A 25,174-nucleotide genomic window follows, 5' to 3' on the forward strand; every position below is an offset into this window, starting at 1 on the left:
GATTTCGTTAATTTTAGTGGTTTTGTTCCCATCCCTCAGGCCCTAGGGGGACGGGGACCATAAAATTCAAAATTTTTGTTCCCTTCACCAATAGATGCTGTATACCAAATTTGGTTGAAAATGTTCAAATGTTAACACACGATGACGGACGAAAACGGATAGCAATAGGTCACCTGAGTGACTCAGGTGACCTAATAAAGCGAGTCAAGGACTACGATGTGTCTTCGACTGAAATATGTCTGATGTGGACTCACACATCCAGTGTGGAATGACAGGGTTGGTCTTCTAATCATTTTGTTCTTTGTGTTCCAGCGGTTATGAAACGGAGTATCAGAATACGTACAAAAAATCCTACAACATTCAAAATGGTTGCTGGAGATCGTAAAAGAGAGAAGTCTGAGCTTGAAGATAGTTCAACGCCCAAAAAGCAAATACTGGACAAGGACCGGGCAGGAAACTAAGAACATTCTATCAGATGGCCTACACCTGATATAAAAAAAATCTCGTTTCCAACCCACTAAATTCAAATTTCCCTTATCAAGTTTAGGGGGGATCTTTTCAGGGATCTTGGTGCGAGAAATGGAAATGGCTCCACTATAATGTGTCATTATATGAAGCACTTTGTTTCTGTTTTATAACAGCTTACAAGGCTGGTATGTTGTCCAATCATAAGAAAGAGAAGGCATTTTTGTCAACGGGATTCCGTTATTGGAAAAAAGCTACAATGCGCTTCGAGAAGCATGTCAACAGCAAGTGTCACAGAATAGCAGTTGAGAGATCGTTTACACTTCCAAAGGTATTAAAGGATGTTGGCGAATCTCTCGGTAAACAACACTCGGAACAAAGATTGTTTCCTAAAAGTACTTGGGAATTTAAAATATCTAGCAAAACAAACTATTCCAATAAGGGGAATCTGGAGAGCTCTAATTTTCACGAGCTGGTTAAACTGCAAATAGCGAGTGATCTTGTTTTGCAGACATGGATTCACAGAAAAACAGACAAATATGTTTCAGTGCAAGTTGAAAACGACGCACTTAAAGTTATGGCTAATCAAGTTCTTATGAAAGTTTTAGAGAATGTCTAATCTCTAACCATAATGTCGCCCGCGTGGCGCAGTGGTTAGAGTATCTGCTCTGAAGTCGCGAAGTAAGGAGTCAATCCTTACGTCGCGGGATCGAATCCCACTGTGGGACCGGTACTTCGGATGAGACCGTATAAACCGTGGTCCCGTGTCGCAGTAGGTGCTGGCACGAAAAATATACCTCCCTGCTCAATGACCCTGAGTGCCGAGTATAGGACAAACTTTGCAGCTCTCCATCGGCAAGTGGTGGCGTCTCTATATAAGTAAAAAAAATTTCAGGAGGGACGTTAAACAACATACCATCAATCAATCAATCTAACCATAATGACTAACCATAATGACTGATGAGACCATTGGCATTTCTAATAGAGAACAGCTCGTTATTTGACTCCGAAACATCGATGACCAGTTTATGCCACAGAAATTTTTTGTTGGCTTTTATGAAGTCGACGACATTAAAGCCGATACGACACATACCTTGATCATGTTCAATATTCCTTTTAATAAATCACGAGGTCAAAGTTATGTTATGGCTGCCTCAATGACAGGGTCAAAGAATGGAGTTGAAAGACAAATTTTAAAGAAAGAGAGCTGAGCTCTTCATTTGCACTGTTTTGGTCATGTTCTTCACTTGGCGTGTTCTAGGCTGTTAAATCATTTACAATTATGCATGATGTCCTTGACAAAACAAGTTAAAATAAAAAAGTGATCAAAGAGTCGCCAAGAAGACAAGCAATTTTTAGAAATTTGAAAAAATTTGAGAATTTCGAAACTTCATCACTGGAATAAAAGTTTTATGTGCAACAAGAGTATAATACTTACTACAAAGTATTATTGGGCGTATGGGAGGAATTGATAGAGTATGTAAAAGTTTCAGACATGAGATGCAGAAGAGGCGACCTACATGAACAAATTTGACTTCCTCTTTGAATGTCTGCTGGGTGAACAGTTACTCCGTCAAGGCGACATTCTTAGCAAAGCCCTTCAGATCAAAACTCTTGTCTGCTGCAAGTCAGAAAATGGCTCGAAGCACGGTAAAAACTCTGGAATCTCTAAGATTGATTGATTGATTGTATGTTGTTTAACGTCCCTCACGAGAATTTTCACTCATATGGAGACGCTACTACTTGCCGGTGAAGAGCTGTAAATTTTTGTCCTTTACTTGTCACTTACATCCATTTAGCAAGGAGGGATCTTTTTCGTGCCAGCACCGCGATACGAGACCTCATCTGAAGGACGTCGCACAGTGGATTTGAACCCGCGACGTGAGGATCAACTCTTTACTTCTTCACTCTACAGCAGACGCTCTAACCAGAGCGCGGCACTGGCGACTAAAAGTACAACGAAGAAAATGTCTGAATGAAGATACCGGGGAAGGAGTTATTGTTCTTTGCAACATTTTTTAAAGATTGATTAATTGATTAAACAAAGAAAATATACATTTTTATTTATAATTCTTGTACTTTAACACAATTACGAGAGATGTCCATAAAGTTCGTGGACAAGCTAAACTTTAAATAAAAGTTGTTTTATTGATATTTATTATTAGCATTATTTATAATTCTTTACTTAATGTGATAACAGTAAATTACAAAATATAGAATTATATTCAATTTCAAATGTATAATATCTTGGCGTAATACGCTATATTTGTTGTAAATATCGTATCTACTCTGTAACTTTATTTATAGATACCGCCATCATGATAATTATTTTGCGGAATATCACGCCCGATTCTAATTGTAATTTCTCTGTACTTTGCATTTTTATCGAAATCTGATATTCATAGGAAATAGTTATATTGTATAAATGTCTTACATTATGATTGCCATATTTCTTTATTGATTATTTATTGTTATTGTGAAACATATGTTGACAATGGTTATTGCCGGTGACTGCCGTGGTACCAGAGATCTGCCAGGCGTCCGTAGGGAAGCGCGTGGGTTTCCGGGGGGGGGGGACTCTCCAGAGATCTAAAAACGGGGGATAAGCATTGCCGGTAGACTCGGTGGTTAGATCTTGAGGTTAGAGGGTGTTTATTTTAATTCTTAGAGTTTTTTTTTAGTGGGAAATTAGTAATTTTTGAAGTAATTCATCAATTTTTCTTATAGTGATTACGGGTTAATCTCATATCACTATTACTTACTAGTATTTATCCTAGGACGTTTATATTGGGTTAATCTCGATATCAAACGATTAAATAATTTTGTTACGGTTTCACTGAAAGTAAGTCAAGTCTTTCCGTGTAAATAATTGATTATCTTTGATAAATCTTAGGAATTCAATCAATTTAAAGTGATAATTCAGTTGCGTTAATAGAAATATTCAAGCAGGAATTAAGACTAGGGTTTGATATAGAAGTTTTTGAGCTAAATTTCTTGCTTTAAATAATTTGGTAGATCGTGTAGATTTGTTAAGGGAGAAATACTTTGGTTATTCTAAGGTATTTCTAGTATTTAATACTCACTATTCGGGTCATTCTCGTTTAGTGCTCCCCCCCCCCCCTTTATCGTATTAACATACATGTAATACGAAGGTTGTGTTAGTTAGTATAGTTTTTCTCTGTGACTTTGGGTGATTCCCGACTTCCAGTGAATTTATTGTAATTGAATATTAATTGCTATACATATTAATTTTATTCATTGAATAAAACTGTAAACTTTAGATAAGGCTTATCATTTAACTTCCTCGTAATTTTATTTACGAGTCCAAACACAGGTAATTCTTGTGTTATTCTAGGAAATCTATATTTACGGGTTATTTTCGCAAATCATCAAAGTACTACATGGGTTACTCCCGTGTAGGTATTTAACAAGTACTTGTGCGTGAGATACAAGCAACTCAGGTCCGTTACAGACCTCAAAGTAATGGAAATATTGAACGTTTCAACCGTACCTTAGCAACCTTGCTAACCATGTATTGTGAAAAAGAACAGAACAGATGGGACGAATATCTACCCCAAGTAATAATGGCATTACTCAGTTCACAGTAGCACACATTTTACGCCAAATGTTATGGTAATTGGTTGGAACATCACCATGCCACTTGAAGCTGTTACATACATGTCTCCCAACCAATGAGTCTGACACCCAGAATTACCTAGCTGATCTTCAAGCTAAACTCCACTCTGTTCATGAACTTGCTACACAGAACCTGAAAACAAGTGCAGAACATCTGAAACGTTATTACGTCATTAAAGCCAGTAAAAAAGCCCCTTGATATTGGTCAGCTGGTGTGGCTCTACGAACCCTTACAGAAAAAGGGGATTTGCAAAAAGTTATCTTGTCCATGGAGTGGTCAGGGACGTAGCAACAGGGGGGGGCAGGGGGGGCCTGGCCTCCCCACTTTTATTGCCAACAATACTTTTACTATTGAAAATGTTCATTGAAACCACTTTATTCTAAAGTGAAGTATTATGAAGGAAATATAGTATTGTAAGCTTAAACCAGAAGTCTCTGTCGAGACTGAAGCTCTACTGGTTTGAACTTATAGCAAAGGAAGAGAAAAGTACTTAAGCAGCTGGGATATGAAACTTTACAACAGCAATAAATAGATGATAAAGTCTCTTTATGTATCTTAGTGTAGTCTACTTGTGTGCCAAGTTATATTGAAATCAGACCAAAACTGTAGCCAGTAGCATTTTGAAACAATTTTACAGATATTTCTAAGGCAACAGGTTCATTGAAATCAAAAACCCATATACAGAATTATGTATCTTAGTGTATTCTACTTGTGTGCCAAGTTATATTGAAATCAGACCAAAACTGTAGGAGGAGTAGCATTTTGAAACAATTTTACAGAAATTTTTATTTTTAGTAACCACGGCAACACCGTTCATCGAAATCAAAAACCGATATACAGAATTATGTATCTAAGTGTATTCTACTTGTGTGCCAAGTAATACTGAAATCAGGTTAAAACTGTAGGAGGAGTAGCATTTTGTGTTCATCGAAATCAAAAACTGATAAACAGAATTATGTACCTTAGTGTAGTCTACTTGTGTGCCAAGTAATACTGAAATCAGACCAAAACTGTAGGAGGAGTAGCATTTTGAAAGAATTTCACAAAAATTTCTATTTTTAGTAACCAGCAACATTTTTCAAAAACCGATTTTTAAAATTTGTGTGTATATTGAAATTCAAAATGGTAGCATTTTGAAAAATTGTTTACAGACAGACGGACAGACAGGCGGACAGACGGAGAGGATCGCTAAGCTCTTCTGGTCTCTGAGGTAGAGCTAAAAATGTGATATTGAAAGGAATTGGTAGTCGCTACCCCCCCCCCTCCCCCCCACGAAATAGGATTTTCGACTTTGGGCAATTTTCCTTTTTTTTTTGCTTGTCAACTTTTTCAGGTAAGGAAAAAAAAAATTCTGTGGCTGGCCCCCCCACTTTCAAAATCGATGCTACGTGCCTGGTGGTCCCTGCATTGTCCTTGAGAAAATTGATGATACCACGTATCGAGTTAAACGGAGTGCTAGAAAAGAAGCAAAATTATATCTCATAGATCGCTTATCGGTTTATGTTTGGATATGGATTTTTTTGTGTGATATTTAATATTTCTGGAGGGAATGTTTAGTATCCATTGTACCTGTGGGAAAAACTGTGTTCCTCCGCTACCGGGGCATTGTGTAATTTCTGTTGGGATATTACAGGGTAGATTTGGGAGCAGATTTTTATTTTTAAAATTTGTGTTTTGATAATGGTGAAGTATATAGGTACTGTGTAGGGTCGCGCCTTTTTTTGATCACTCAGGGTGTGCTCCTGCGGTTTTTGGTGACCATGAAGAATCCTTGAAGAGGATCTTGGGTCTTTATTTTGTTTTATTTTTTCTGTTGATATTTGATCTACGGGATCACTTGGTGTTGCATCTCCTCTGTGGTGGTATTTGCTATCTGCCTAAGGTGTGTTGTGTTGAAAAATGTTTTACTTTTCCTTGTCCTGCTGGCCATCCCGACAAATAATTTTAATGATAGTAGGGTACATGTAGGGGGTGGATTTTAGAATGTTTTACTAAAATTAAAAATGTATCTGCAGACGGCATTGCTGTCGGCTCAGAATATTATACTGAGCCTGACAGATATTATTATTTACCCGTTTTCAGCATGTCATCTGCAGTTTATGCCTTATGGTTGTGCCCAGATAAATTCAAGTCCAACAGGGATCGAAAGAATCACTTATTTCCTGCCCCCATGAGAGGTTGTGGGTGATTTGTCCATTGTGTCCAGTGAAAGATGGAAAACGTGAAAAGACTTTGAGAAGAATGGCAGAACTAAAAGTCCATATCCTGGAGGCCCACAAGGGGTTGGGAAGGCTGAAGGACGTAACAAATGACTTCTACTCAGAGGCGAATGGATTTTGGTTCTCCTTGCATCCCTCTGATTACAAGAAGATTGTACAACCAAACCCCTAGAGGAGCGAGGCGGCCATTAGGGAAGAACTGGAAATGGTCTCATGGATGAGGAACAATGGTTTTGAGCAGCAGAAAACTCAGAGAATTCGAGCAGGGTTGGGAGGAGGGAAGAGGTTCGTCGCTAACACCCGAAGAACACTTAGACCTGATTATGCAGAAGATACAGAGAAAGATCCTTCTCCAGTGGTGAAGAAGCCGAGGGAGTATTCGCCAATGAAACCCGAGTTGGATGAAAGGTTCACGATTAAGGCTATAAGCTTAGAAGGGGGGGGTTGCTCCTGAGACTCCTATCAACCCCCTGAGACTCCTATCTCGTCTACCTCTTCTGAAACCAAGGAATCTGTAGAGAAGCCTCTGGGCTCCACAACATTCCCCCAGCTCTGATCTTCCAGACCTCAAGAACTCGGTTTTCTGGGAGTATGCCGACCCCGCTGCCTTGAACTTTTAAAAAGTGTTGGAATGCCTCAGAATGTTGTTTTAAAGTAGAAAACAAAGCCTGGAACCAGTTTCCAATGCCTTTTGATGTATAAATGTTCTAACATTTCCATCAACTACAATATATTGCCTATAAACAGTAAATATTAAGCTTTTAGTTTTAAGTAATTTGTTATTTTGTTGATGTTATAGGTGTTACATATTGTTGATCAAATCAATAAAGTTGTTTGCTGTTGTATACTTGTACTGTTAAAATGTTAAGTTAATTATAATAAAACAATTATAGCCTTTTGATATCGGTCAATACATGTTTTTATATACCTGATGAGAGTACATCGACATCCGACTTCGACCTCGATCGGTCGATATACCTCATCAGCTCCATAAAAACATGTATTGGCCTCATAGGGCTATAATTGTATATGATTATAAACACACCCACACACAAAAACATTTTATATATATTTTTATGAAATATCGATTTTATTCTTTACTATGACGTCACATTCCCCATTGTGACGCCACTCTATTATTATAGTAGATAAAATTTTTGCAAGATGATTGCAACAACAGACATTTTATTTCATTTCTCCAGATGTAGAGATTTCTCTAAATGGCGGTACAACCAATACGTCGGTAAGGAATGTTTGTGGCTTTAAAAAGTAAGCTAATTTTTTTTTATTCAGTGAAAATTTGTCAAAATATTCATGCCTTTTCTGTATTTGTTTAATAGGCAATCGCCCGCGACCCCATGGGAGAGTTATAATCGATCCATTAAACATCGGAAGCTCTGTAGACCCTCCAAACTGGGTCCACAGAGGCGGAGGAGACCATTAAGGTATGAAACAATAATCAAAATGATCGGTAATATTTGTATTAGAGAGAGTGAGGGGGGAGGGGAGAGTTGCAATTATTTCATATTAATTAATTATCAAATAAATTTTTAAAACTTTATGTCATTCGAACCTAAGAAGTAAATGAACAATCACAAGATATAAAAATTTCCGCTTTTATCGAAAAAGCAGTATTCTTTGTTCTTGAGAGAGGCAGGAAACCCTGTTGATCGGACATACCCGCCGTGAGCCTTTTGATTATTTTAAGGTTCTTTGGTGTTTCTATTGATTTACGTTTGATTTACACCAATTTTTCTTTAATTCTTTAATATATTGAAAAATGACGTGTTTTCTTTATCAATTATAAATACATAATTATGTCTCAAAAGCGTACATAATGTGACGTACATGATCTCAAAAACATTTCTTTCAGTTATTTCACCTAAGTACGAATTTGACCTAAAGGACCATAAAACTAACGAAAAAAATGTATTCAGTGAGAAATTGTCAAAATTTTCATGCCTTTTCTGCATTTAATAGATACACGTCCGCGACTCCATGGAAAACAACTAGACAAAACTGAAGATGATTGCAGCAATAGTTATTTTGTTTCACGTCTCGAGATGGCTTTACTACAACTACATTGGTAAGAAATGTTTGTAGCTATAAAAGGTAAGGAAAATCATTTTATTCAGTGAGAAATTGTCAAAATATTCATGCCTTTTCTGTATTTGTTTAATAGACACAAGATCACGACTCCGGGGACAAGTAATAAACCCAAGTGATCCTGGGAGCTCTGTGGATCCCCCAAACTGGGTCCACAGAGACCCAAGAGGAGACCATTAAGGTAAGAAAATAAAAATGATCGGTAATAGAGAGAGAGTGAGGGTGTGTGTATTAATATTAATTACTATAAAATAAAGATTACATTTTATTTATGTTATTCGATCCTACGACGTAAATGAGCAATCACAAGATATATGAATTTCAAAGTTCCGCTTTTTAATCGAAGAAGCAGAAGTCTTTGTTGTAAAGAAACTGTAATTAGCGTGCCATGACAAAGTCATACTTTTTTATGCAATTGATTTTGGATAATTTGGTGATTTTAATGAAAACAGGTCAAGAAAACGATTAGTGACAGTTCTCATAAAAACGTAAAACAATACAATTAATAGCTATCGCACAAGAATATAAAGCATCATGCATATTACATGCGATACGGTGTTGGTACTATTTCTCTTCTCTACTGAATAAATGTTCCAATTCCATATATAAGACGTTTGGTCACCGTCATGGGCTGGTGCACACTGACCTAAAAGGCTAGTGTTTACATAGTGTCTATGGGATTCTCCAAACAAAAATTTAATACTTATCCTAAATCAGGGAACGGATGTGTTTCTCGTTACATTTTGCTGCCGTGGCTACACCGTCCATTAAATTTAGCAAAGAAATGGAACTACGTAAACTGAAAGCCACCAGGGCAGGGAACAGAAGTGCTGTTACAAGGAAATTGAGAAATATGATCGGTAGAATTTTTCAGAGAACATCAATCTGTTAATCATCGAGGACTAGACATTTGCCTGTTGTGCGATTCTATGCATGAGTAATGGGGTATCGAATCTGGGACACCCCCAGATTGCTGGATCCGCCCCTGAAGCGTATCACAAACAATTTCTAAAAGTTTAAACCAGAAGTCTCTGTCGAGACTGAAGCTCTATTGGTTTGTACTTATAGCAAAGGAAGAGAAAAGTACTTAAGCAGTTGGGAATTGAAACTTTTCAACAGCAATAAATAGAATAATGATCCTTGATTAAGTCTCTTTATGTTCTTAGTGTAGTCTACTTGCATGCCACATTATATTATAATCAGACTAAAATTGTGTTTGGAGTGGAACTTTGAGAGTATTTAATAGAAATTTCTATTTTTAGTAACCAAGGCAATAATGTTCATCAAAGTCAAAAACCGATATAAATACAGAATTGTGTATCTTAGTGTAGTCCTTGTGTGCCAAGTTATATTGAAATCAGAACAAAACTGTAGGAAACTGTTGAAAGAATTTCACAGAAATTTCTATTTTTAGTAACCACGGCAACACCGTTCATCAAAATCAAAATCCGAAACACAGAATTATGTATCTTAGTGTAGTCTACTTGTGTGCCAAGTTATATTGAAATCAGTCCAAAACTGTAGGTGGAGTAGCATTTTGAAAGTATTTCACAGAAATTTCTATTTTTAGTAACCATAGCAAAATCATTCATCAAAATCAAAAACCGATACACAGAATTATGTATCTTAGTGTAGTCTACTTGTCTGCAAGTTATATTGAAATCAGAACAAAACTGTAGGAGGAGTAGCATTTTGAAAGAATTTCACAGAAATTTCTATTTTTAGTAACCACGGTAACACCGTTCTTTGAAATAAAAAAACCGATTTACAGAATTATGTATCTTAGTGTAGTCTACTTGTGTGCCAAGTTATATTGAAATCAGACCAAAACTGTAAGAGGAGTAGCATCTTGAAAGAATTTCACAGAAATTTCTATTTTTAGTAACCACGGCAACACCGTTCATCGAAATCAAAAACCGATATCTTAGTGTAGTCTACTTGTATGCCAAATTATATTGAAATCAGACCAAAACTGTAGGAGGAGTAGCATTTTGAAAAATTGTTTACAGACAAACGGACAGACAGACAGACGGACGCCGGACGCATTACTATCGCATAAGCTCTTCAGGCCCCGCCGCCACCAAAAGTAGTTGAGTATAAAACTCAGCCTCAACTCTGACAAAATCCTCAAACCCATAATCTCAGCCTCAAGTCACCGCCACCAAATATTTGAGTACATATTCAAGTCAAAAATTTGATTACGTACTCAAATTATTTGAGGTAGATCTTGACCTTTCTCATTCTCAAGCAATACAAATGGCTGCTCACAGACGACATAAACGGCGCCGCCGGCGACAAATGCGACATATTCGTAGAATTTCAAAGAGTAATACGAGACCGAATGAATCCGTTAGAGATATATTCTGAGGATGAGATATTTGATAGGTATAGGTTTAGACCTCCAACTATCCTATATATTTTGGACAAAATCAGTCCAGGAATTATGCATAATACAACGAAAAACAGCGCCTTACCTCCAATCCTGCAGATTCTCACCTGCCTGAGGTTCCTAGCAACGGGGGCGTTTCACAGACTGGTCGGGGACAGCATTGGAGTGTCTGAAACAACTACTGGAAGATGTTGTCGATCAGTCTGTGATGCTATAGTTCATTTACTGGCAGATTTTATCACCTTCCCCAAGGGTAACCGTGCCAGAGAAACAAAACAACAATTTTTGAAAATAGCAGGTAAAAAAACCGCATCTTCCCAATGAAATCAAATTATCAATGTCCTTTTCATTTTTCGTCTGCATTGTACTTTCGGTTTTGTTTTTCAAAGAAAGACAACTCCAATGAACAGACAACTCGTACAAGTTTACTACCTCAAAGGCTTAGGTGCCTGTTATGTGTTCGTACTCTTTAGATTGCATGACAAGTCAAATAATAAGAAATATCTACTCAAATAACTTTAAAAAAAGTTTTTTTTTCATATGGACGGCACAGACGTTTATGGTTTGAAAACATTCAACTTGTAAGAGATACTTATAGAACTACACAAACGGTTGCGGTTTACGTAGTTTCATTCTTGTGTCAGAAGAAAAAAATATACCTTTTTATTTATTTTTTTTAAATCCGAAAAAAAATGAGTTAGACTTATCATGCATGCTTTGATTTAATTTGATCTTTTCTTATAGGATTTCCAAACGTTTTAGGGTGTGTTGATGGCACATTATTGGAATTATTGCCCCTAATGACAACGAACCTGATTATGTCAATCGTAAAGGTTTCCATTCGTTGAACGTACAGGTATATTTTTTGCGATGTTTAAAAAATTGTGCACGGATTTAAGACTTTTTTTAGAGTGAGAATTAATCATTCAAGAATTTTTTTTCCAAATCCTACTTGTTAAATGAAAAGAAGGGGGGGGGGGTTCAAAGTCGCTTCATTAATCTTATTACTGTAAAACACTGGGGATTGCCCCATCAATTCTGTGCATGTTGATGTTGTCGATTAATTAACGCACATTTTAAAAATCAAGCAGCCTCAGTGTTATCCTTGTATAATTATGTTTCGTTTTATATTAAATTTTTTAAAGGCTGTTTGCGATGCCAACTTCAGAATTACAAGTATTTGTGCGAAATGGCCTGGCAGCGTTCACGACAGCCGAATATGGCGCGAATCTGCATTGTGTCAGAAATTTGAGAATGGTACAGTTCTTGTTTTGCAATCACTTTCCTATCATTTCAAAAACACAAAACCAATAAATTATTTGCATTTTTTAGAGTGTAATTCTGTATTACATCTTAATAGGTGAATATAACGGATTTCTACTCGGAGATTCTGGTTATCCGTGTAAAAGGTATCTCATGACACCGTTTCTGAATCCTTCTACTGTCCCACAACAGAGATTCAATGCATCACTTTGTAAAACAAGGGTACTAGTGGAACAAACGTTTGGAATTTTGAAGCGCAGATTTTCGTGTCTACAAGGGGTACTAAGGGATTTTCGTGTCTACAAGGGGTACTAAGGTATTTGGCATTTGAAAATTTAAAAAAAAAAGAATAATTTAAAAAACTTGTTAAAAGAAATCGTTGAACTTAATCAGTATTTTGCATTCAATTATTTCATTTTGTCAGTCGGGACAAAGAATAAATCAACAACCGTTAATTGGAGAAATAATCTGTAATTCATTCTATATCAGGACAGACCCACGTCAAGCTACGAGGTACATCGTTGCTTGTGCAATATTGCACAACATTGGAATAGACAGGGGTGATATCGTGGATTGTAAACAAGATGAAGTTCAACTGCTTGGTGGAAACGACAATGCATTACATGTAGTTGGTGATGGATTAAACATGCGCAATCACATAGTGGATACGTATTTCACTTAAGTAAGACATTTTATTACCTGTACAAAACTCGCAAAGGGGTACCTGTGCGAAACGAAATAGAAACGAAACGAACTAAAGCGAAACGAAATCTGCCGAAACGAAACGGAATCAAAACGAAACGAAACAAAACTAACAAAATGTTTCCCTAGTGATGTATATATTTACATGAAGGAACTGCTGAGAGCTGCAAATATGTGCGAGCATACTATGCATGTATAATATTTCAGTATATGTAGTATTTTCTAATTTTTATGTCTTACTCTCATTTTCAGTCCTTATTCGTCTACATGTACATGTATATGGAAAGGGGGGTCCATACCCCAAGTGCTTGTGATTCTGATAGTTTGGTTTGCTTTCGGTAGGTTTCGTTTTGATTTCTATTCGTTAGGCCTTGATTTCGTTTCGTTTCGGAAGATGTGGCGTTTTAATTGTTTCAGTTCATTTTTATTTCGTTTCACATTTTACAGGTACCCTTCGCCGGATAAGATATAAGATTTCATAACACAGTATTAAATGCTGTTATGCCTTAAAAATAGCTTTTGGCAATAATTAACAGATAAATGTTAACGTTAAATGTATTAGTATTTATTTTTACCAGTATTATAGGTTTCATGTAATTTTTTTTCTTAAATACAGTCATGTACATTTAATTTTCCAAGAAAATTACACTCGTAATTGAAACAATTAATGTTACAATTCATTACCCAGACTTGAATTACTTGTATAAATAATCGAATTTGGATATCGCTCCTCGAACTGACGGACCAAAAACGCCTTCTTAATTTCAATGAACTCCTTTTCTGCCTGTAGTTTCTGCTTTTCAATTATCAATTTCTCAATTTGGAGCTTAATTTTCTTATTATCCAGTTTCATATTCTCCAAATCTTCTTCTTCATACGCATCCTTGATTCCTTTCCTCTTTGGCTTTTTAGAAGAGACTTGATTGCCAGTGGCTGCAGTCTTGGGGGTAGCAGATTCAGAGATGGCAGAAGATGTACAGACAGAAGATGTACAGGCGGCAGAAGATGTGCAGGCGGCAGAAGATGTACAGACAGAAGCCGTGCCGTTGTCAATTTCTGTTAAATTTATACACCGAATTTTAAATTTTTGTTAAATAAGAAGGTTGAGCAAAATTTGAAATAGAAAGCTTCATCTTATTTTTGTTTGTACCATCAGTTGCGTCTGTGTCTATGCCATCCGGCAGTCCGCTTATCTGTGGTCGCCCTTCAAAGGCCTGCATTAAGGCGTCCTCGGAAGCTGTTAGGGAAGAAGGCGCCGGACCACCACCTGTCTTTGGCCTTTTCAACATGTCAATCTTTTCTTTACCTGGGTCAATACATGTCCTCTTAATTTATTTTAAATATGTCTTTATAAATTTGCATTTATTGAGCAGGCTTAGATAAGAAAAATCAGTTACGAAAGCCCATTTTGCTCATTTTCGTAGATTAAAAGAATTCGCGAATGAACTTGTGACTTTAACGTTAGAGCGAAACTTTCGTGTTATAACGGGAAACTTTTGCTGTTTAACCAAGATATTTGCATAAGTCTCCACTTTCTTGCTTGTGATCTAGTTTATTCAATACAATGAAGATTAAAGGCTATCTTTATCTTGGACCATCACAAGCAATACTTATAAATTTTCTTGCAATTGAGTGTGTCTTTCCTGTTTCTAAATTTCGTTATAACGTGAAAAAATATTTTTTAACCTACGAAAATGAGCCCAACGATTTTTCGTACATTTTCATTCATCCAGAAAAAAATGTAATTTGCTTCATTCATGCAACAATGTCCCATTCCAATTTACTACTTTAACGAAAACAAAAAACTTTATGAAAATTGTGTCCATGGTATTACCTTTTATGTAAATAACAGTAAACTGTATTTCTCAGCACGTATCATGGGCGGGGCCGGGGTCCCTTTTTCCAGGCATAACGTTATACTATAGAAATTAATTGAGCAATAAAAGTCAGGTTGCCCCCCCCCCCCAACGCTCTCCCAAATAGGATTTTCGAGTTTGGATATTCCTTTTTTTCCTCTCTCTCTTTCTCTCCCTTCTCTCTTTGACTACCCCTCCCCAAATTTCAGAAACGATGATACGACACCGTTTCCGTTTTGCATAAACTTGAACCAAAATTATAACAACAATGATAGCAATGAACGTTTAGATGAAGTTTTGTAATGACAAAAAACAAATGGAAATCATCAAAACAAATTTAAAATAATCATCAAAAGTCTAAATGAAACCTACAAGAACTAATTAAACGACTAAATTAAAAAAAAAAATTGATACCTCTTTGTTTGATGTTGTTAAATTTCTTCTTTACTGTGTCGTTGTCTCACTCTCTGTCATTTTTGTAGCTTCTACAACACCATCATTTAGAATATCAACCGCCCGAGAGTATTTAGAAAAGTAAGCCATCGAAAAAAAATCAGAAGAATAAGGAAACGATGACATTTAATACCGACTTTGGTGTTCAAGGAGAAATTTTCTATATGTATACAATAATAATTAATAGTATATGAATGTATAAAGAATACTTTAGAAAATGCTTTAACCTGTTAACACCTAATTTAAGACCACAGAACATAACTGGAAAAATGGGGGGGGGGGGGGGGGGACTGAAAAAAAAGCACAGACAATCGTATGAGAAAACTATGGATAACTATTATTCTTAGTCAGAAGTTTATTGAGATCTCCAATTAGGACGTATCAAAAAATATCACTAAATCCGATGTAACGAATACTGAGTGAGCATATTGTATAATTTGATTTGTTATAAATTATTGTTAAATGAATTGTTAATTAATTATATCAATTTCAATGAATTTAATCGTTATAACGAATTTAATCCATTTCTAAAAATTGTTGATTTCATTACAGCAATTTAAAAATTCTTTGTATAAGCTATTATAAGAATTTATAAATTCATAATGAAATGGATAGAAAATTCTTATATACAACGAATCAAATGTGAAATGTTTTCATTCTTATCAGTTAATCTTCTGCGATCTAAAACGTTTTTTTTTTTTTTTAAAAAAAAGCCGTATCGTATTTTTTTAACCTTAGATCTAATATACAACTGCACATCTGTCATCATACACAATGGATGTCAAACCGTCACGTTCCAAACAGTATCGGGTCGAAAAGAATAGTTACCCATGTAAAGATAGAAGGGAGATAACTACTAAACTTTATTTACAACAGGTCCGCGTTACAGCGAGTGGGAAAGGAAAAGTTAAGTAAAAACCTAATAAGCTATAATATTTTTTAAGTGTAGGAAAATTAAATGTTTTGATTGAATATGCAACAACAACAAAACTTACAAGTTAAGGGTTTCTGCGATGGATTTCCACGTAGATTCTTTCAATTTGCCATGTTTACCCTTCACCCCCGAGCCCTTCATTTTACCGAAGAGGGTCTCTTCATACTTCAAAACCTCTTCTATTAGGAGGATCTCCTCCTCTGGAGTCCAATTGGTGCCCCTTTTCTTAGGATTATTTTGTTCTGTCGGGAGTTTTACTTCGACAAGCTCCATGTTTGTGAATAAAACAAACAAACAAAGCAGACGGCAATACCTGTTTATTACGTAACAAACATTTCATCAAATTTTGTGTACTTCGTATGTTTCGTGAGACCGCTTAGATCATTGAAAAAAATTGACAGAGTATGTACTCAGTAGAGTTGAGAACCTAAAAATTCATATTCAACAGAGTACATACTCAACTATGTTGGTGGTGGTGATTTGAGAATGTTCTCTGTTGAGGATGGCCTCAACGCTTGAGTAGTGAATTGAGGCTGAGTACCGTATAATTTTGGTGGCGGCGGGGCCTGGTCTCTGACCAGTAGAGCTTAAAAAATAATATAGTAAAAAAGTAGGGGAAAGATTTCTCACCGGGTGGGGGGGGATTTTTTCAAGGTGAGTGGTGGAGTCGTAGAATAACCGACCTGGAAGGAATTCTACAATCGAAAAACAAACCTAGCTACTTGTTGTAGAATATTGACCCCCCGGTCAATTCCTACAGTGGTCATTTTTTCGGCGTTACTCTGGCAAAACAAGTACTTTTCTAACATTGAAACATATCTTAATAGCGAGCGCAGCGAAGAAGGCATACACTAACGTGCAAGAAAAGAGGAAATTTCGAATGAAATTTGTGCTTAAGTCAGGCAAATTTTCCTCTACAACATTCCCAGAATGTTGCTGATTGGTGGTTTGGGATTCACAGGCTGTTTGTTTGTTTGTTGTTTTTTTATTAGCTTTTCAACTCCGTTGGGGAGGTTGCCCCTTTTAAAACCGTTGCTACGGGATTGAAGTGCTTGTTATAAATGCTATAACAATTAACTTGTGTCATCTAATGAACAGTGTACGTTCCTGGTTATGACATCACAATCGTTGTATTCCTTTGGTTAAGTGATTCCAATGATCCATCGAGTCCATTAACGACTTATCGCTTTCGATCCGTCCTTTTTGGAGTCACATGTTCACCTTTTATCCTCAACGCTACTCTGATGAAACACTTTCAAAAGAATCCCAGTGAAATTTCATCTCTCCTTGAACAAAACCTCTATGTTGACAATGTTCTAGCCAGCTTTCAGAGTTAGGAAACAGCCATGAAATTCTACAAAGAATCGAGAACCTTACTTGAAGCTAGAGGTTTCAATCTCCGTTCATGGAGCTCAAACAGTGAGATGCTACAAAAGCTAACTAAAGCAGAAAAAAAACAGCAGATGAAGACCTTGTCATGAAAGTTCTTGGAATGAAATGGAATGCACAAGAAGATACTCTTTAATATACATAGAATGATATTAGACAAAGGAAGGATCTTACAGTCACGAAGCGTGAAGTATTGAAAAAATCATCAAAGGTATTTGATCCATTTGGGTTATTAAAGCCGTATATCTGTAAAGGCAAAGATTTTTATGCATTTATGCAAGAAATATGGAAAACTAATCTGAAGTGGGATGAAAAATTACCAAAGTCCATGCAGTCTACATGGAGAGAAATATCGTCAGAAATTTGTGAGGCATTAGATATTAAAATAAACAGAAATAACAGCCCTTCAATGGATTGTAGGAGTGATTCATTGCACGTTTTTTTTATGCAAGTCAACAAGCATATGGTGCATGTGTTTACTTGTTATCAAAGGACAAGATTACACTACTTATGGCCGAAAATCACGTGACACCAATCAAGCAGATCACACTTCCAAGACTAGAACTCATGGGAGCACTTATTGGAGCTAGATAGGGAAAACATGTTAAGGAAATAACAGGAGTTCACAAAATCTACTTTTGGTGTGACAGTCAAATTGTTCTCCACTGGATCAAGTCACAGAAATCGCCAAACAGATTTGTAGCAAACAGAGTAAATGAAAGTAGGGAGATTAGCGGAGATTCAACATGGCAGTATTGTCCAACATACTGTAATCCTGCTGACTATCTTACTCGTGAAATTCAAAGAGGATACTCTCTGGTGGAATGGAACAACATGGTTAGCTGAACCCAAGAAATGGTCTGTATGGGAGGGACCAAAAAACGCAGTACTATGTTCCATAAGCGCTGAAGAAGAGAGTAGGATGGATCATCAAGCAGAGGATGGAGTTACAGCGGATACCACAACTGAAGGTATACAGTCAGTACTGAAATTTCAGAACAAAAGTTCACTCGTGATGTTGGTTAGAGCTGTTGCATACATGAGAAGATTTATTCACAACTGCAGACATCCTAGTGAAAGGAGAACAGGATTTCTAAATAAACAAGAATTAGCTGAAGCTATTAAGCTGCTCATACAAGATGCACAGAGAACCGAGTTTAGTAAAGTAATAGAACACCTGAAACATCCTCTGCAAAGAAACCAGCATTGGTTCATCAACTGAAACTGTTCTTTGATAGCGATGGATTTTTAAGATGTGGAGGAAGAATACACAATGCACCACTGATGGAGAAAACAAAATTTCCGTATATTCTTCCTACAGATCACCGATTGACATATCTTATTGTTGATGATGTACACAAAAGGTATGCTCATGCCAGTTTGAATTCGACAATTATCTTACTTCATGAACAATACTGGATACCAAGGATTCGACATCGTTTGAAAAGGATTCATAGAGGATGTATCAGCAGTAAAAAGGTCACTGGAAAATCATATCAAGCCCCAGAACCCCCTCCATTACCAAAGGACCGGCTACAGATGAAACCTCCATTTACCGTGACAGGCATTGACTTTGCAGGACCCCTTTATGTCAAGGACAAATTGGGAGAAGATTCTAAAGTATACATATGCCTCTTTACATGTGCCTCATCTCGAGCTTTACACCTAGAGCTGGTACCAAACTTGACTCAGAGTTCATTTCTTCTTGTATTTAGAAGATTTATTAGTAGGAGATCACTGCCTAGTATCATGATTTCAGATAATGCAACAACCTTTCAATCTGCATCAAAGGAATTCACCAGAGCATCACATGCAGAGAATGTACACCAAAAACTTGCTGAATATGGAGTACAATGGAAATTCATCCCTTGTCGAGCTCTATGGTATGGTGGATGGTGGGAGAGATTAATTGGATTAACTAAGACTTCCTTACTGAAAGTTCTTGGACGTTCAAAGATAAATATGGAGACTCTTCACTCCTTAGTTACGGAAATAGAAGCAATTTTGAATTACAGACCACTGACTTACATATCAACAGATCCAGATGATTTACAGCCGCTTACACCATCTCAGTTGATATATGTAAGAAGATTAACGTCTTTACCCTATTTTGGTGAAGAGGATGCCATCAACTTTCTTATATATCATGAAAAAGCAAATGAATTTATGAAACGTCAAATTCAGCTTCTACAAAGTTTTTGGAACAGATGAAAGTCAGAATACCTTACTTCCCTGAGACAATATCACCGAAGGACAGGAACTACATGCAACAAAATCAAAATTGGAGACGTCGTCCCATCTTCGCTAGCCAATGGTTTCTGATACGTTATTCTCCTCATGAACCCTTGGCATACGGTGAAGTCAAAAGACGGGATTGTTTTCGTCACGTGATCTGAATCTATCAGGTACGCACAGATTGCATCATCGACAGAAATAAAGACACGAGTTAAAAAAATTAAATCAAAGTTTTTTCAAGAATAATTAAGAAGCAATAATTGAGTTATGTTTATTTATTACTTATAGTACAAATCGGAAGCTTCAATATAGATTATTAATAACATATTTAGAAGATATTGGATGACACCATAGCTATTCATAGAATTGCATGACTGTTATCTTACGGATCGTTGTTTACTTGCGTTTTTCATTTCCGAGATTGAAGAGTCAAGAAGTATCGCGAACACAAATATCGTCATTTACAAAAAACAATTGTTGATTAGTCGACCGGGTGTACCGAATCCCAATCAGAACTCGAGAAAAAACAACAAACTTCTATCAACACCGTATGCCAAGGGATTATGAGGAGATTAGCGTATCAGAAACCCTTGGCTAGCGAAGATGACGTCGTCCAAGTCCACGACAATTTCACAAAACGCATCCATTGGTAACTTGCTGTAGTGGTGGATCTCATAACAGGTGGAAATGGACTCACAAGATCAGCAGTCTTTCATTTGTTTGAAAGTTGTTACATGATACTCAGGTGACTTATAAGGCCTTTGGGCCTCTTTTTTTTTTTAAATATCGATTATATTCTGTACTATGACGTCACGATTTGTTGCACTACATTCCCCATTGTGAATTTACCCTATTATCATAATGGACAAAAACTTTGCAAGATGATTGCAACGACGATTCTCTAAATGGATATATCAAAAAATGAAATACGTCGGTAAGAAATGTTTGTGGCTTCAAAAAGTGAGACCATTAAGGTATGAACAAAAATCAGAATGATCGGTAATATTTTATTAGAGAGAGTGAGAGAGAGAGAGGGGGGGAAGGGTGCATTAATATTAATTAATTATCAAATAAATTTTAAACTTTTTGTCATTCGAACCTAAGAAGTAAATGAAGAATCATAAGATATATCGAAAAAAGCAGTATTCTTGAGAGAGATAGGAAACCCTGTTGATCGGACATACCCGCCGTTAGCCTTTTGATTATCTTACGGTTCTTTGGTGTTTCTAAAGATTTACGTTTGATTTACACCAATTTTTAAAAATATATTGAGGAATGACGTGTTTTTAATTAATTATAAATACATAATTATGTCTTAAAAGCGGACATAATATGACGTACATGATCTCAAACACGTTTCTTTCAGTTATTTCACTTGGGTTCGAATTTGACCTGAAAGACCAAAAACCAACGAAAAAAATTTATTCAGTGAGAAATTGTTAAAATTTTCATGCCTTTTCTGCACTTGTTTAATAGATACACGTCCACGACTCCGTGGAAAACTACTAGACAAAATTGAAGATGCTTGCAACAACAGTTATTTTGTTTCACGTCTCGAGATGGCTTTACTACAACTACATTGGTAAGAAATGTTTGTGGCTATAAAAAGTAAGCGAAAAAACTTTTATTCAGTGAGAAATTGTCAAAATATTCATGCATTTTCTGCATTTGTTTAATAGAAACAAGATCACGACTCCGGGGAAGACTAATAATAAACCCAAGTGATCCTGGGAGCTCTGTAGATCCCCCAAGCTAGGTCGTCCACAGAGGCCCAGGAGGAGACCATTAAGGAAAGAAAATAAAAATGATCGGTAATAGAGAGAGAGGGGGTGTGTTTGTATTAATATTAATTATTATTATTAAATAAAGTTTAAATTTTATTTATGTTATTCGAACCTACGACGTAAATGAGCAATCACAAGATATATAGAAATTTCAAAGTTCCGCTTTTATCGAAGAAGCAGAAGTCTTTGTTGTAAAGGCCTAGTGTTTACATCAATTGTACGAGGGTTGATCCAAAAGTAATGTCACAGCTTTGATAAAATTGCTATAAATCGATGTAAAACAACAAAATAATACCTGATGGAAGCTTTATTTATTTCAAGTCAGACCTGAAAAATTCAGAGGAATATAATGTTTACGTTCTTAAATATCGGATTTTAAACAATGTGCGTTTATGATAGTTGCCGCACCTAAATATCACGTCATATGACGGATATGGACCGTCATATTTTTGAGCGTTTCCCCTTCGTTTCATTAAAAAAATATTTGTGATTCGCAAACACTTTCACCAATTTTACTTTCAGTAGTCTTGGTACCATTATACACTCACTCTTTTCATAATTTAGCCTTCTGTTAAAGTTTTTTGAACAGTAGCGTAAGACAAACTTAAAAATTTACATGTCATTCTATCCGTCTGTCTTTCTTGACAACGTCAGACGCCATTGAACGTTTATGTCCGATCTCCTATCTTTCGGTCTTGTCCTCTGCTGATCATTCAATGACCCATCACCCGCCCAAAAATTGCTGAAACTATCTATAAAGAAGTCTCTTATTTACATTCTTTAATATGTGAGTCTGATTAATTAACGTAACTGTCGCCAGTGATGATTCCCATATTTTGAAGCAAAAATGCATTACAACTCGTCGAACTGTATTGTCTCATTTCGACAATTCCTTTGTTCAAAATTCAACAGAGTAAAACATCAATGTTTATAATCACAAATACCAGTGCCGTCATTTAACTAAAAAATGACGTGAATTGTGTCTTTAAAAAAATTGGGAGATTAGGTGCTTTTTTAAGAATCTTTTTAATGTGTTTGTCTTTTTCATTCTTAGAAGAAAAAAAACTTTAAAACGTGACGTTCAGTTGTGACGCGGCGACACCCCATATGCTCTATGTTTTTAACATCTATAAAATAAATTAAAATAAACATCATTAAATGACAGTTTCAATGTTAATTAGATTTGTATTTGTGCATCTTATGGAATATTGTATTTGATAATATGACGCCAAATATGAAGAAATGGACACTGTGACATTACTTTTGGATCAACCCTCGTATGTCAAACCTGTACTCTCTAATGTCTATGGGATTCTCCAAACAAAAATTTAAGGTCTAGATCTAGTAAATGCCTTTAGACTAACTTTTTGGTGCTAGATCCATTATGCCGCCATAATCATTTTCAACTTTCTTTTTCCCGTACTTTACGGTTCCAGTAGAATTATGCAGAAAATAAGATATTTTCTTGGAATTCAATTTGAAATCATGTGAAAAGTAATCCCGATACCTATATTAAATTTCATATTATTTAAAAGAAGAGACCAAGAACATACAAAATACCGTTTTCTGTTAGACTGTAGGCATTCTGAATACATTTCATTTGTCTGATATGGGAAAACTTCCAATATTCATGCCTGGTTTTCTTAATTTTTCATTAAAAATTACAGTTTAAAATATGGTTTTTCTTCTTATTTACCTACAAATTATGCCCCGAAACACCTTATTTGACCTAGCTAAAGTTATAAAGCATCATTAAAGGAATTTATTTTTTAAATTTGATAAATCTGTAGGCACCTCTCATTTAGTAGATCTTGACCTTAACAGATGTGTTTCTCGTTACAATTTGGTGCCGTGGCTACACCGTCAATTAAGTTTAGCAAAGAAATGGAACTACGTAAACTAAAAGTATGACGTACTAATCTATTCTAAGAATAGATGAACGGAACCCCCATTTTACGTGACGTCATATATGACGATTATGTAATGGATGCACATGACTGTCAAAACTTGTTACTTTCAATTTACCGAGATATAGAGAAAGAAAATGCATGTTTATTTTTTTATTTTTTACGGCCGCCATTTTGCGTACTGTATTATGGCCAGGTACTGTACGTAAACTAAAAGCCACCAGGGCAGCGAACAGAAGTGCTCGCTACACGACAAGAGGCACAGGGGCATTATATATAGGTCACCTGAGTATCATTCAATTGAAATTTGGTTCTTGTTTTAATCCAAAAGCCATGAAATTCACAATTTTGAAAGAGGCACCATTGCTTATTATAATTATACACTTAGCATGCTTACTTTGGTTACTTAATACCCAGAGGTAGATCAGAGTAACAAAGAGAAAAATGCCACTTTATAACCACCAGTTGTGCCCCCACCTCACAGGAACCACTGACCCTGCGGCCACATATTTCGAAATTTTATCATTAATTTTATTTCATCATACATGGTTGGTTAATACCAAAGAGCAGATTTCAAATCATTAATTTATTTACAAACAAAGTACCCTACCCCCTCTACCCCTGACCCGGGAGCCCTAAAATTAACCATTTTGAAAGAGAAACCTTTCTTTGTCATAAATATGTAATTAGATCATTGGCATATTAACCAGGAGCAAATATAATCATTAGAGCCCCGCCCTAACACCAGAACCCCTGACCCAGGGGCCCTGAAATTCACAAATTGGGAAGAGGCAGCCTTATTCAACATAACTATTGCTTGATAAGTTTATTTAATGCCCAGGAGCAGAGAAGAAGATTTTTGAAGAATTATATGTATTTTCACTATATAACCAATAGAGCCCCGCCATAACACCAGAACCCCTGACCCAGGGGCCATGATATTCAAAATTTTGGAAGAGATATTCTTGCTCATCATAACTTTGTACTTGGTTAGTTTATTTAATACACAGGAGCAGAGAAGAAGATTTTTGAACAATTTATGCAGTTTCACTATATAACAAATAGAGCCCCGCCCTAACACTAGAACCCTGACACAGGGGCAATGAATTTCACAATTTGGTAGAGGCAGCCTTATTCAGCTGCCTATGTACTTCATTAGTTTATTTAATACCCAGGAGCAAAGAAGATTTTCAAAGAATTTATGCATTTTCACTATATCATCTTTTTAGCCCCGCACTAGAACCCCTGACCCAGGGAAAAAATTTCTCAACAGGGGCGGGGGGTTGGGGGGTTCAACTTCAAGGTGAGTGGTGGAGTCGTAGAATAACCGACCTTGAAGGAATTCTACAATCGAAAACAACCCTGGCTATTTGTTGTAAAATACTGACCCTCCGGTCAATTCCACAGTGGTCACTGTTCGGCGTTACCCTTGCAAAATAGGTACTTTTCAAACACTGAAACATATCAGTATCTTAATAGCGAGCGCAGCGAAGGGGCGTAGACTAACGTGCAAGAAAAGAGGAAATTCCGAATTAAATTTGTACTTACGTCAGGCAAATTTTCCTGTGCAACATTCCCAGAATTCCTTCGCTACCAGAGTTCAATGCAAAATTGTTTGAAGATAAACAAGAGACGAGATTAACTGCATATTGTTTAACGTTCCTCTCTAGAATTTTTTACTCATATGGAGAAGCCACCACTTGCAGGTGGAGAGCTGCAAATTTTGTACTATATACTCGGCACTGAGCAGGGAGGGATCTTTTTCGTGCCAGCACCTACTGCAACATGGGACCTGGGTCAATACGGTCTCATCCGAAACGCACCGTGGGATTCGA

General features: G+C 36.3%; 2 pseudogenes; one reads left to right on the forward strand and one right to left on the reverse strand.

Annotated features, from left to right (window-relative positions):
• The first annotated feature begins 6,526 nt into the window (after window positions 1-6,526).
• LOC134250510 (putative nuclease HARBI1) lies at window positions 6,527-12,761 on the forward strand (annotated as a pseudogene).
• A 690-nt stretch (window positions 12,762-13,451) lies between these two features.
• Window positions 13,452-16,372, reverse strand: LOC134250455 (uncharacterized; annotated as a pseudogene).
• Between the last annotated feature and the right edge of the window lie 8,802 nt (window positions 16,373-25,174).

Source organism: Saccostrea cucullata, unplaced genomic scaffold, assembly GCF_032062105.1.
Source record: "Saccostrea cucullata isolate Sc308-1 unplaced genomic scaffold, CSIRO_AGI_Scuc_v1 ctg57, whole genome shotgun sequence".
Taxonomy (NCBI): domain Eukaryota; kingdom Metazoa; phylum Mollusca; class Bivalvia; order Ostreida; family Ostreidae; genus Saccostrea; species Saccostrea cuccullata.